This window comes from Berghia stephanieae, chromosome 3 (assembly GCF_034508935.2).
Source record: "Berghia stephanieae isolate SIO BIC M18660-M18661 chromosome 3, UCSD_Bste_1.3, whole genome shotgun sequence".
Lineage (NCBI taxonomy): Eukaryota > Metazoa > Mollusca > Gastropoda > Nudibranchia > Aeolidiidae > Berghia > Berghia stephanieae.
This window is the reverse complement of record NC_088362.1, coordinates 83,634,591-83,647,090: the sequence shown is the minus strand read 5'-3', so window position 1 is coordinate 83,647,090 and position 12,500 is coordinate 83,634,591. Positions and strand designations below refer to the sequence as shown.

The 12,500-nt window shown below is 35.8% G+C and overlaps 1 protein-coding gene and 1 long non-coding RNA gene across 10 annotated transcripts in view; one reads left to right on the top strand and one right to left on the bottom strand.

Annotated features, from left to right (window-relative positions):
• Positions 1–12,500, bottom strand: part of LOC144968638 (uncharacterized) — a 63,550-nt gene that overhangs the window by 36,533 nt on the left and 14,517 nt on the right. The window lies entirely within an intron of this gene.
• On the top strand, positions 2,713–8,093 carry LOC144968637 (uncharacterized). The gene is made up of 2 exons (XR_013644621.1): positions 2,713–2,846; positions 3,635–8,093. It is a non-coding gene; the product is annotated as an uncharacterized LOC144968637 (long non-coding RNA).

Genomic DNA, 12,500 nt, shown 5'->3' with positions numbered 1-12,500 from the left:
TCATATTTTGCCTTAAAGCTCAACTTTCTTCATCTAGGTCATTTCGATAGTGTGATTGAGACTATTGGGCAAATATGCAGAACAATGTTAATTAACCAGTAGATTTTTAACCAATCAAAACACGAGATTCGTGACACACCCTCAGAGCCCTGACCCGGATATGGCATTCGGACATGGCTAGGTGGTTGTTTATAAACAATAGTAATGGCTGTGTAGTCTTAGACTAAGCCTGATGCAGAATTCTTTAAATTAAAGAAAATATGGGTAAAAATTGTCAATGGGGCCTTTGTGACAGCGACAGTTGATATCCGGAGAGATCGGGAGGCGTACGATTTTTTTCCTTTTATCAAGCCGTGGATCGACAAACCTCGATGCAAGCGATGGATCAGGGCTTGCGCTCGCCCTCACAATCAGCTGAATTTAGCGAAGATCAACAAGAACCGTTACATTTGTTCTAAGGTAAGTTGATATTCAACACAGTTTATATCAATCATTATCATATTAAAATTGATTTTTTAATTTTTTTTGCCAGAGTTTGTTTTATGATTCTTTCGGTAAACATCATTTCTCTCTTTCACTTTTCACGTTGACTTTTAGAGTTAGAGTCTTGACTCCCGGCCAGTTGGTCTAAGTCTTAATCAAAATCAACATTGTAGAAGTAAGTAGAACGATCTTAGAGACTTATAGAATACTTTATTTGAGCCGTTCATTTATTAGTACAGTTTAAGACAAGTAGATACGATGTTTATCTCTTATTTACCGTACGGTGATAATAGACTGACGGTGTGTGGGAGACTATTTTCACCGTACGGTAATATCTTGGTGGACGATTTTCACCGTACGGTGAGAATAGTGTGGAAGGTTATATTCACTGTACGGTGATAAAAGTGTGGGAGACTATATTCAATATAATGGTTAGAAGGCTATATTCACCGTACGGTGATAATAGTTTTGGAGACTATATTCACTATAATGGTGTGGAAGGCTATATTCACTGTACGGTGATAATAGTGTGGGAGACATTGACAGTAGATGTTACTGTTGTTATTCTTCTAATAATAACAAGAAAACAAGAGAAGATACATGTTTTACTGATGCTGTCAAATCAAATAATTTCATTTTATCTTTCCAACTTAAATTGCAGCATTTCAAAGATGGTGAGCCGACTAAAAGATTCCCCGATCCTGAACTTGCTCAGTCAAGTTATCGATTGGAACTCAATATCCAAAGTCAAGAACAAAATTAACACCAAGCAAACGTCGGCTTTAACCTCTGAGGGTGAGGGATTCTGATCAGGGAATGGTATCAGGGTGAGTTTTTGACCATTATCTCATGTGGCTATGGGTTTTTAAATTCTCAGTGTGTTTTCTTATAAATAATGACATTTGTTTCCTGAATTCAACAAATCAGATAGCAGTAGCAGGTTTAGGTAAATGAGTTGAACCCTGCTTTACTGTTTGAAATTATCAAGGGTGATAGTGAGTGTTGATCAATGTGTCTGATTTTGATGATCAGGTTGAAAAATAAAATTTCCACGACCCCCAAAATTGAGAAAAGGAAAAGTAGTCTTTTTTTTTCAGAGCCATAGGACCAATGTAGCCAGATTTTATTACTCCAGTTTTTACAGTGCATGTCATCCTTCTGGTGGGATGCTGCTAGTTTATCACAAAGTACTTTCCTTAAGACTCAAGGCCTAACAGACCAGCCACCACTGTGTGAACAAGAGACATGGGTCCAGAATCGAACCAGTTCCCTTTGCATGTAAAGCGAGTGCTTTACCAACTGAGCTATCGGAACCACATAATTATATGTAAAAAAAAAAGAAGCACAGAACAGATTATTTTAACAGAGAGAAGATTTACAAGGAAAAAAATATCATCTCCCAAAACAATAACTATGCATTTGACTGTTTCCCTCCCAGCCAGGATAAAACCAAGTATGTATGCAATCTCATTCCAAGACAAAGACAGAATGCAAGTTGGAAAACAGATATACGGGGATAGAAGTAGAAGACACAGTATGTACCTGCCCACTATGGAAGGCCAGGAACCCCACCCAAGGAGTAAATTTAGCATTTATTTGCTTATTGTCTTATGTTTAGCTTTGAGATCTCGGGGTATGACATTCTGACTTGTTTGAGTCCCTCTGTGACTGTCTGTGCAATAAGTTGGGTCCTTGGAAAAAAGCTCTTTATTTACTTTTTCTTATCATAAATAAAAACCTGGATCTTTTATAAACAGCAATCTCCACTAAACATGCCAAAAACGCTTTACAAGGGGTCGACAGCAACACTCAACATGTAGGATGAGACACGACACTTTGGCGATATTGCACTTTTTTTTTTGGACAGTGACAACGCTGTTGACCAGTTACTCATTTTACACCCACATAAGGTGAGAAAATGTGAGTAAAGAGCCTTTCCAAGGGCTCAACTTTACACCACTCGGGATGCGAACCCAGACCTTTTGGTCCAAAGGTGTATGACCTACTCCAGACCACATAACCGCACTTATAAAATAAAACTACCCGGATGGTAATCTTACAAGATAGTCATAGCGCCTTATTGTCGTCATGTCTGGTCTACATACTCAATGTACCCCCACCTGGTGGATAAAGTCTTACCACAAGACCATAAAGTGCATAAACACATCAATGTCAGAAACGTTTACATTTTGTTCTTTTTCAGAGACGGTCATGAAAGAACACTAATTTTGAAGCAACCAATCCCGAAAATGGATCCGCACCAGAACCTATGGATACTGAAGTGGTCAACAGGGAGACTGAAAACAAAGAAAATGAACTAAGGGATAACAAGGAAAATGAACAAAGGGTTATTCCAAATTTAGGTATGACTTTAATAACACATAAAAGAAATGAAAAATTGTATAATTTTTACTATGTGGAAAGAGCACAGTGAGCCTGTTGAACAGTTGAATGTTCAAGATTTTGGGCATCCGAAGTGCTGATTAGATACATCCTGCCACTCATGACTATATTTCACCACGCTCTCTGGAGGATCAAAATTTATCAGACATGGAAGTGCCAAATCCCAACAACTGATAGAAGTTTCAGATGACACAGTCTTCTCACCAATGAGAGGAGCCTAGGAAATAAAAAAAAAGAAAGCATGAAAAGAATAAGAATATTTTTAAAAAATCAATGATTTTATGAACATGTGATAAATTTATTTTAACCGCCTGAAAAAAAACATAGATTGTCTGGAGTCAAACAACTTGCTGCCTTGAGCAATTTCTATTTAAAATACTTTTCTCGGGCCCATTAGAATAGAAACATAAATGTTTTCTTCAATTCCCTTCCTCTTGACTTGCAACTACCTTTTTAAAAAAGGCATAGATGTACAGGTGTCAGAGTCTTAATCTGCATATCCAAAATGTTGGGTATTAGATATGCAGGCTACCAGTCTCTATGTAGCTGGACATAAATAAAACACTGTTCATACATAGAATACCTATGACTGGATAGTACTGTTAATGCAATTCCAGACATTGTAAGTGGGTAAAAGTAAAAGTGGGTGGTCTCAATAGATTCAATATTCTTACCCAGATTAATTACAGTTTGTTGATTTAGTCTCTGCTGGACAACTAATTGCAAAAATAATTTCATTTTATTTCAGATTCTAACATGACACTGTTAGCAGTGGTTGCAGAGAACTTATCACTGAAAGAAGAAGTCTTTTTGCTTAAGCAACAACTGAAGGAGTCTAAGAGACTTCACGCCCAAGAATTATTAAAAGGAGAGGAACTTAAGAGGCTGCTGTTGTCAAAAAAAAACCCAAAACGGACGCAGATAAATGCAGTCACTCACTGACCATTGAACACCTGCACCATCACGGACCGAAAGAAGCTGTAAAGAGTTACACTGGTTTCGTGTATGAAGATTTTGTAAAAATATTCATCTTTGTAATTTACCATATCAACACAAATGAAAGCAACATGTTGCTTGCCCATTATAGATCAATTTTTACTTGTTATGATGAAATTGCGTCAAAATTACACTTTCTTGCATCTTGCCAATTTATTTAAAATATCAAGAAATGGTGCAGGATGTCTATTTAGGGCATGGATCAATTACTTGTATTTCAGGCTTGACAGTTTGCCAGTATGGCCCGATCGGGACACCATTAAGAATAACATGCTACAACAATTTTTAAAAGATTTTCCGGACACACTAGTTTTTCTTGATGGTATAGAGATAAAGACAAACACGCCCAAGGCCTTAAAAAATCAAAGTCTATTGAATCCAGACTATAAGCCTTTTAACAATGCCAAAGTAGGCACATCAGTATATTATTCATGGGATCTTCTGTTCCCCCTTCGAACCATATCCCTTTGTCTTGCTTTTCCTTTGATACTTTCAACTTCAGATCTACAACTTCTCCCCGTATCATCTGGCACTCAAATGATTTAATTGTGTCGCAAGTGCTGTAAATCCCCTAAAATCAAACAATCTACCCTTGTAACAATGCAGATTGTTTTGTCCCAATGATTTGAATGCATTATATTACCTGCTGTTCTCAATAGCTGCCATGACTGGTCGCAGCTTTACATTCCTACATGGTTTGGGAATAACCATGGAGGTAATGGGCTCGGGATCAGTTCTTGGGCCACAAGGTTTACTCCATTGTTGTGGAAGGCTTGTGTGCAGCTTGGATCTGTAGGTATATCTTGTAATCCAGCTTGCAGCCAATTCTTCAGTGTAAGGATTACTGCAACAACATGGGAACATTCACCAGATATGCTGCAAGTAAAATTTAAAAACAAATGAAAACAACACTTGTTTGTAAAACCTGCTCGGAATGAAAATTATATCACATATTTAGATGATGAGTCATATTATTTTTAAAATGGTGTATAGGATGGCTAACCCCCTTTTTAAGTTGAATTAAAAAATATTATGCCAAATCGAGCTAATGGATCACACTTGACAAAGGGTATTCGAGGTAAAATGATGCTAGAAAGTGAATTTAAAGTTAAAATAATCAAAAATATTTAAAATTTAGATAATCACTCTACAATAAATCAATAAACTACATTCACTCTCCGCAATTAAAAATTAATCTAATCCAAGTCTCATATTTTTTCGTGCGGCTATGTGGTCTTGTGGTATGACACTCGCTTTTGGATTGGAAGGTCCTGGGTTCGAGCCTCACTCAGCGCATAGTTGAGTCCTTGGAAAAGGCTTGTTACTCACATTCTCTCACTGTACTTAGGTGTAAAATGAGTACCTGGCCGTTAACAGGGTGTCTCTGTCCGAAACAAAAAATGTAATATTGCCTAACAGGCGTCATGACCTGTCCTAAATGTTAATTGTTGCTGTTGGCCCAGAACCCATTGTAAAGCGCTTTGAGCACGTTTAGTGGATGCTGCGCCAATAATTTTTAACAAAATTTTTGTAAATAAATTCAATTCTTTGCATCTACAAACGCACTCCCAACATATTTTCTCAGGCGGTGAGTCACAAATATTACTATTTTAATTTCCCGCATAGCTCAACTGACTTAGTAATTGATTCCCTTGAAATGGCATAAATAATAATTGGTCTCTAACTCTAAAGTTAAAGCATCATATTTTACCTGATGGCCCAGTCCACAAATTTTATGTTTGCATTTTATAAATATAAATATAATAAAAAGCATGTTTCCTTTTTTTTCTTTCATTTCTTAATCTAATTAAAGTTCTCTGTACCAAATCCCTGAAATGATTAACTCAGAAAGACTGAAATGATATTTATTTAGGGCCAACTGCCTAGAGAAGCAGTTGAAAAATTATAGTGGAAAGAACTTTAGAGAAAACTAAAATTCCTTAACTGGGCATCAAATCATAGTCATTGATACACTAAAGATGCTAATAAAAAAAAATAATAATAATGATAATGATATGATCATAATAAGAATGATAACAATAGTAATAGATATTTGTGAGACTAAATAATGCAAGAAATTATGGAATCGATGTAAAAATGAAATACTTTCCCATCATTTTGGCACTCATAAACTGAGAGAGGCAACTTAATGTGATGCAAATTAAAATTACTTTAAATTTGTAAAAATAGACTTTAGTGATCATTGTCATCATGAACTTAGTACTAGTAATTCTGATAATAGTATACCGGTGATTTAAAAAAATTAATAAGGGCACTTAAGTTTGTTTATTTCTATCAATAAAACAAGATATATAAATATTTTTTAAATAATCGGATTGAGCCGATGCTCTACTGAGCCAATGCAAACAACAGGGGGCACACATAAAACACAACTCTAACTCGCCTACACATGACAGTACAACTCTTTTGTTCTCCCTTTACTTACGTTCGCTTAACTCCCATCCCCACCACTTTTTTATGTAGTAACGCTTTCTACAAAACTGAATTCATGAAGACCAAGATGAAAAAGATATACGTCACCTAACATTTAACATTTCATTGAAATTAATCTTGTTTCACAACCCACATGACTGACTGACCGATGAGATGACTTGTCTAGCGTCGTGATAATTTACACAGTGCAGAAGAGGACGATGCATAGAAAAATAGAAATCGATTGTAACTTTAAACAGTAGTTTTAAAAATGAAACTCAGCTAAAATTGAACACTTACCCTGCTTTGTATGAGCAGTAGGCATCCACTGCCTTCTTTTCCCTCAAAACTCACGTCGTGGGGCTTCTCGCTCTTCGGTTGGCTTCGATAAACAGAAGCAAAAACATCAAAAATTTCGTTCTCCTTTTTAAATATTTTAACATACTTTTATAGGCAAAAAGCTTCCTCTCGTGTTTTTTTGCCAGGATGTCAAATATAGTAAATAATTTTGAGAAATATCATCAGGGAGCTCGCTGACTGCCATCGTGATAGTGTAAGATATAGAAAGAAACTAGTAATGAATGACCGAATCCGTGTCATGACCGTCGTCAAAAGGGGGTCAAGGTCAAGAGGCGCGGTTAATTCCCCCTGCACTACCCGTTTATTGGTACGATACAAGCTTATGGTGTTGGAGCTGAAATCACGTAATCTTTATAATAAATCTACTCGCCGCGTCAGCGACACAGGATAAAACTGAACTGTTATGTGCTTAAAGCACGTAACCGGAGATTAACATAATAATATTGGCAATAACTCAGGCAGTAAAGACAACCAAAACAATAGACGACTTTATAGTTCTATAATGTGGCCCAGTGTCTAAAAGCGGTATAATATCGCGATGAATTAGGTGATGGAAATTGATTTTCATAGCCACAAATATGAAACTTGAGTTTGATTTTACTTCATTATCGTGGAGAATAAATATCATTGCATGCATTCAACACAACAAAAACAAAAACAAATAAAAACAAAACAAAACAAAACAAACAAACAAATAAACAAACGCGAAGATTCTACTTTCATCGTTTTAAATCTGAATTCACTTTTCAGAGACTGATGACACCGTTTTGAGACGATGGCCACATAATATGTGATTAATTGTATCAAACCGGTCATGTGGTGTGTCGGTTAAGATCTGGAAATTTGACTTTAAGGCCTCACGTGTTAGAATTGGGTTATATTTATCTATTACCTATTAAATATGTATCCGTCGGTATCTAATAGCTATTATGATTAGTTCTCGAATGTAACTATTTGACATTAAAAGAGGATATCGTTATGCGTTAAAATCGATTTTTAAATGAAACCGGATGCGTGCAGGAGAAAAACAAAATCTTGAACTGCTCCTTTTGTTATTTTTGTTATTGTTGTTGTTGTTGTTGTTTTCGTTTGTGTGTGTTTAAATTTTGTTGTTCTCCAGTTTTTTTTGGTTGTTGTTCATTTTTATTTTGTTACAATGGATAATAGGACAATCTTGTAATATTTTTGCCATTACTCTATAGAAAAATCGGATTTTCCCAGAATCATTTTGGGGTGGGGGTATAAGAATAAACATTTTTAAGGTGAAGAATAAAAAAAAGAACAAAGAACAAAGCAAAATGTGGAATCTTCAAAGTATTGAAGTAACAGACTAATGAATGAAGATGGTGAAGAAGAAGAAGAAAAAGTAGTAGTAGTAGTAGTAGTAGTAGTAGTAGTAGTAGTAGTAGTAGTAGTAGTAGTAGTAGTAGAGAAGAAGAAGAAGAAGAAGAAGAAGAAGAAGAAGAAGAAGAAGAAGAGAACAAAAGGAGAGGAGAGAGGAGGAGGAGGAGGAGGAGGAGGAGGAGGAGGAGGAGGAGGAGGAGGAGGAGGAGGAGGAGGAGGAGGAAGAATTGCGGAAGGCCATTGCTTTTTGTTGATTTTTTTTCTTTTTTAATCTCTTTTCATGAAACTCTATTTTCTTCATCTAGATCATTGCAATATAGTACCGGGTACACGGGGTATATTTTGTACTACATTTTTCGGGAGTTAGAGCTAGACCCTAAATACGAATAACATGATCTATTCGTAATATACCAGAATACGATATTTTCAATAAGTGTAGACGTCTATCTAGATGTAAGCATTTCTATGATTAATTTGTTGTCAACATTCTAAGCGTAATCCCAGAAAGGTGGATTATATCCGACAAAACAAATTGAGAGAGAGAGAGAGAGAGAGAGAGAGAGAGAGAGAGAGAGAGAGAGAGAGAGAGAGAGAGAGAGAGAGTTAAAGCTCCCGGGATATAATTCTATAGTTATACTAATCATTTCATACAACCGATATGCAATGATTCATGAGATAACAGCCCTGAACTGACAGGCCGATACGTAATTTATTCACTTTTTTTTTTCAACAAGACTTTATTATAGTTGCTTGACAAAAGGGGGAACCTTCGCAAACAGGTGGGCATCATGAATTCAGTGAGGACAACAACCACAAATTATCTGCCCCACCGTGTCAATCGCGGTCTTATAAAGGAATAAACTAGAAGGGGGAAACTGGGTTTAAAGTCAAAATATTCAGAATGAGAATTAAATAACAAAACTCACTCTTCTCACTCCAATGAAGATATTAGTGTTAAAAGTAGTCCCACAAAGTCAGAGGCCCAGTTTCTATCGCGTGAAATAGACGACAGCAATTGTTTGTTAACCTTTGAATAGGACAAGTCTATCGCAAAGTACTTTCCGCCAGATATAACAGATCCAGCTACCCAATCACTGCTGGTTGGACAAGAGAAGGTTGGGGGGGGGGGGGGCGCAAAGAAGAAGTGGGTCTGAAAAAATATAAACCCGACTTCACCCGGGATCGGTCTCGGTCTCTTTGAGTGTGAATCAAGTGCTCTAGCAAATGAGCTATCGAGAGTCTCGATATTTATCTTAACTCACATTTTCATAAGTGAAGCTAACGTTCAATCTTCAATATCAGACGCAATACCGACTTGAAGTGGTGGGTTACATAAAATGCGTACTTATTTACAGGTCCGATAACCCAAATTCTTATGGGCTCATGGAATTACCCTCAAACCAGCGCAACGCATTGCGATTTACAACAATGTTCAGACAAGCCTGTAATGGAGTTCAGTTATCAGACCTGCTCATATTGGTTACATATTATAATATTTCTCACATAAATATTTATTGTGCTCCGTCAATTTATCATTTTGTTTCTCTTTTGTAAATTTTGCTTTTAATTTTGGCTTTTGTATTATTATCACTGTCCATACTCAAGTCCTGTACAATTGCTCATATGTCACTAATCGTCTCAAAATGGTATATCGGTATAGTCTAGATGCTAACGGTTAAAGTTATAGTAAAAAAAATATTAACGAAAGAGTGATAACGAAGATGCTTCAGGTAGGAATTACACAGATCTGTGTTGCAGATCGTTAGTATTTTCACGATCCCAGGCTTCAGGTAGTCCCCACCGCTCTCTACTTTTCCAGTCAAAACTATGAGATTTGGGTTCAGTTTGTATGCTTCATTGAGAATGAATGAAATTTCTTAAAGTAACAAAAACGAACATGTTACATTTCTGGTCATCTCGTAACTTTGACATTACTTTTTGGTGTCTGATCAACCCAGACATAATATCTTTTTTAGACGATGGATAACAATTGAAGTTAATATCATCATAAATAGTAAAGCTTTCTTTTTGCCACATTAAGCACCCCCTCCCCCTGGCAGTCAAAAAAAATTGTTAACTTGGTTTAAGTCTCAACATTATATGGCTCTTTCATCTCTTTGTATTTATTAAACGAGTTATTTTTATCGTGCTCAAAAACACAACGAGCTTGCGAGTATTTGTTATTGCACCATAAAAATACTTTGAGTTTAATAATACCAAGAAATGAAAGAATACGTTTATTCCACCACTCCAAGTAATCAAATGGTATGGTATTAGTACTTCTATTCACCATGATTTGTATCTTTCTCCTTCTGCTTGAATGACAATTTGACACAAAACTAAAAACGTTGGATTTGTATTCATGCACACCACAAGATTATTTTTAATTACCAACCAGCTGTCTTTTACACGTAACTTTCAACCAATAAAATGTGCGATATTCTGCCATTGTTGAATAACATTTTTATTCAACGCGTTCAAAACGTTATTCAACGATTATAGTATTTACTAAGAAATGAGAGGCTTTTCCAATTACCCCTGGGGGTGGAATAAATTATATTATTTGACAAGTAATTCATTTTTCAACATCTAAATCACTCCGACATTATACCGTTTTGAGACGACGGGTCACAAATTATGTGCTTCAGATAAAAAAAATAAGGAATAATAAATTTAAGGAGTACTCACAATTTATTAAGTCTCAATTTTATATTTATTCTCTTCGGTCCAAACTATTCCATGATATTCAATGACGGTCCATACAACACACAACAGCCACACAGCATGACACATCCAACCAAATCCTTTTAGTGCAGGCTAGATAAACAGTAGACGTGTTGTCCAAATCAATCAATTAACACTTTGGAGCTTACCATCGATAATACACGGGTGTTTCATTTTGATATACATACTCTCTGACTGTCTAATTAGCTTACCTAGAATACCAATAACTCAATTTAATTTTGTTTACGTATGCCTTAAAATATAAGACGTGTGTGTCAAACGCTTTCAAACTGGAGTGAATTATATGCTGAAAATCGATCCTGTAATTAATAATGATATACTTTTTTTTTTGGCTATATTTTTAAGCGTTATTCCATGAAAAGCATAAGAATACATAAAAATGAGAACAACACAGAAGCGATCTATTTACCGCATGCTATTCGGGTTGTCAGTCAATTATGTTTCTCAAATCTGAAAATGTCTGCATGTATCAGTGCTGGGCAAAACAGAAAAAAATACAAGAGAAAAATCATCTCAAAAATTCATCCTGCCTGTCAGAAAAAAATAACCATCAGGAAGACTGATTTTTTAGGGATGATCCTGTAATTAATAATGATATACTTTTTTTGGCTAAATTTTTAAGCGTTATTCCATGAAAAGAATAAGAATACATAAATATGAGAACAACACAGAAGCGATCTATTTACCGCATGCTATTCGGGTTGTCAGTCAATTATGTTTCTCAAATCTGAAAATGTCTGCATGTATCAGTGCCGGGCAAAACAGAAAAAAATACAAGAGAAAAATCATCTAAAAAATTCATCCTGCCTGTCAGAAAAAAAAATAACCATCAGGAGGACTGATTTTTTGAGGGATGATTTTTAATCGTTTTTTCTTTCTTTTTGTATTGTCTGACACTGCTCCATACACATTTTTTCAGATTCAATCTTACACTTGTACCTACTCCCTGATTTGTCACTAAGTTATTGTCGTTTCACCCTGATAAAAGCTGTGCGAATAACCAGTTCGATTATCATAATAATATGACGCTACACATCAACACGTTACTTCCAAAACTCGCTATGTCACACCCGGATAGAAAATGAATAAACACACTCAATCAATCTGTTGGACTATTAATAGAATTATTAAGCAAAATTTGAAGTTTCAAAGCACTCAGGATTTTTTTTTTATATATTGTAGACAAGACAAGTGTTTTACTTTTTGAGTCACTAAATACATGACAGAACATTAGTCGGTTTTTTTTTTCTGAATGATGCGAAAGCGACTTAGCACGTTTTGAAAGTCTATTCCCCATATAATACAGGGATTCGTCATTGCAGTTAGACCAAATGAGCAGAATCAATAGCACCTACCTACTACTGTGCACCTACACAAGGACTAACTAGGAACGGTACTGGTCATCCAGGCATAGACGAGTGGTCAGAAAATCGAAGACAATGGACACTAATGGAATCTAGATAGTCACCGAGTTATTGAAATCCCCTATTTAACGCTTTATTGCCCTGGCTGTTACACATTGGGAGAATGTAGAATAAGGAATAACACACACGACAGGGTGTCCATAAATTATGGATACATGGCAATCATACGTCTTTTCTCTTTATGAAAATTAAACGATTTTATTCAATTGGGATTTGACCAGTTCACTGCTGTACTCTGAAAAAACTTATATTTCAAATATCGATCGATTTAAATGATTCTTTTCTTGGCAATAACTCCGTAAAGTACCAGGT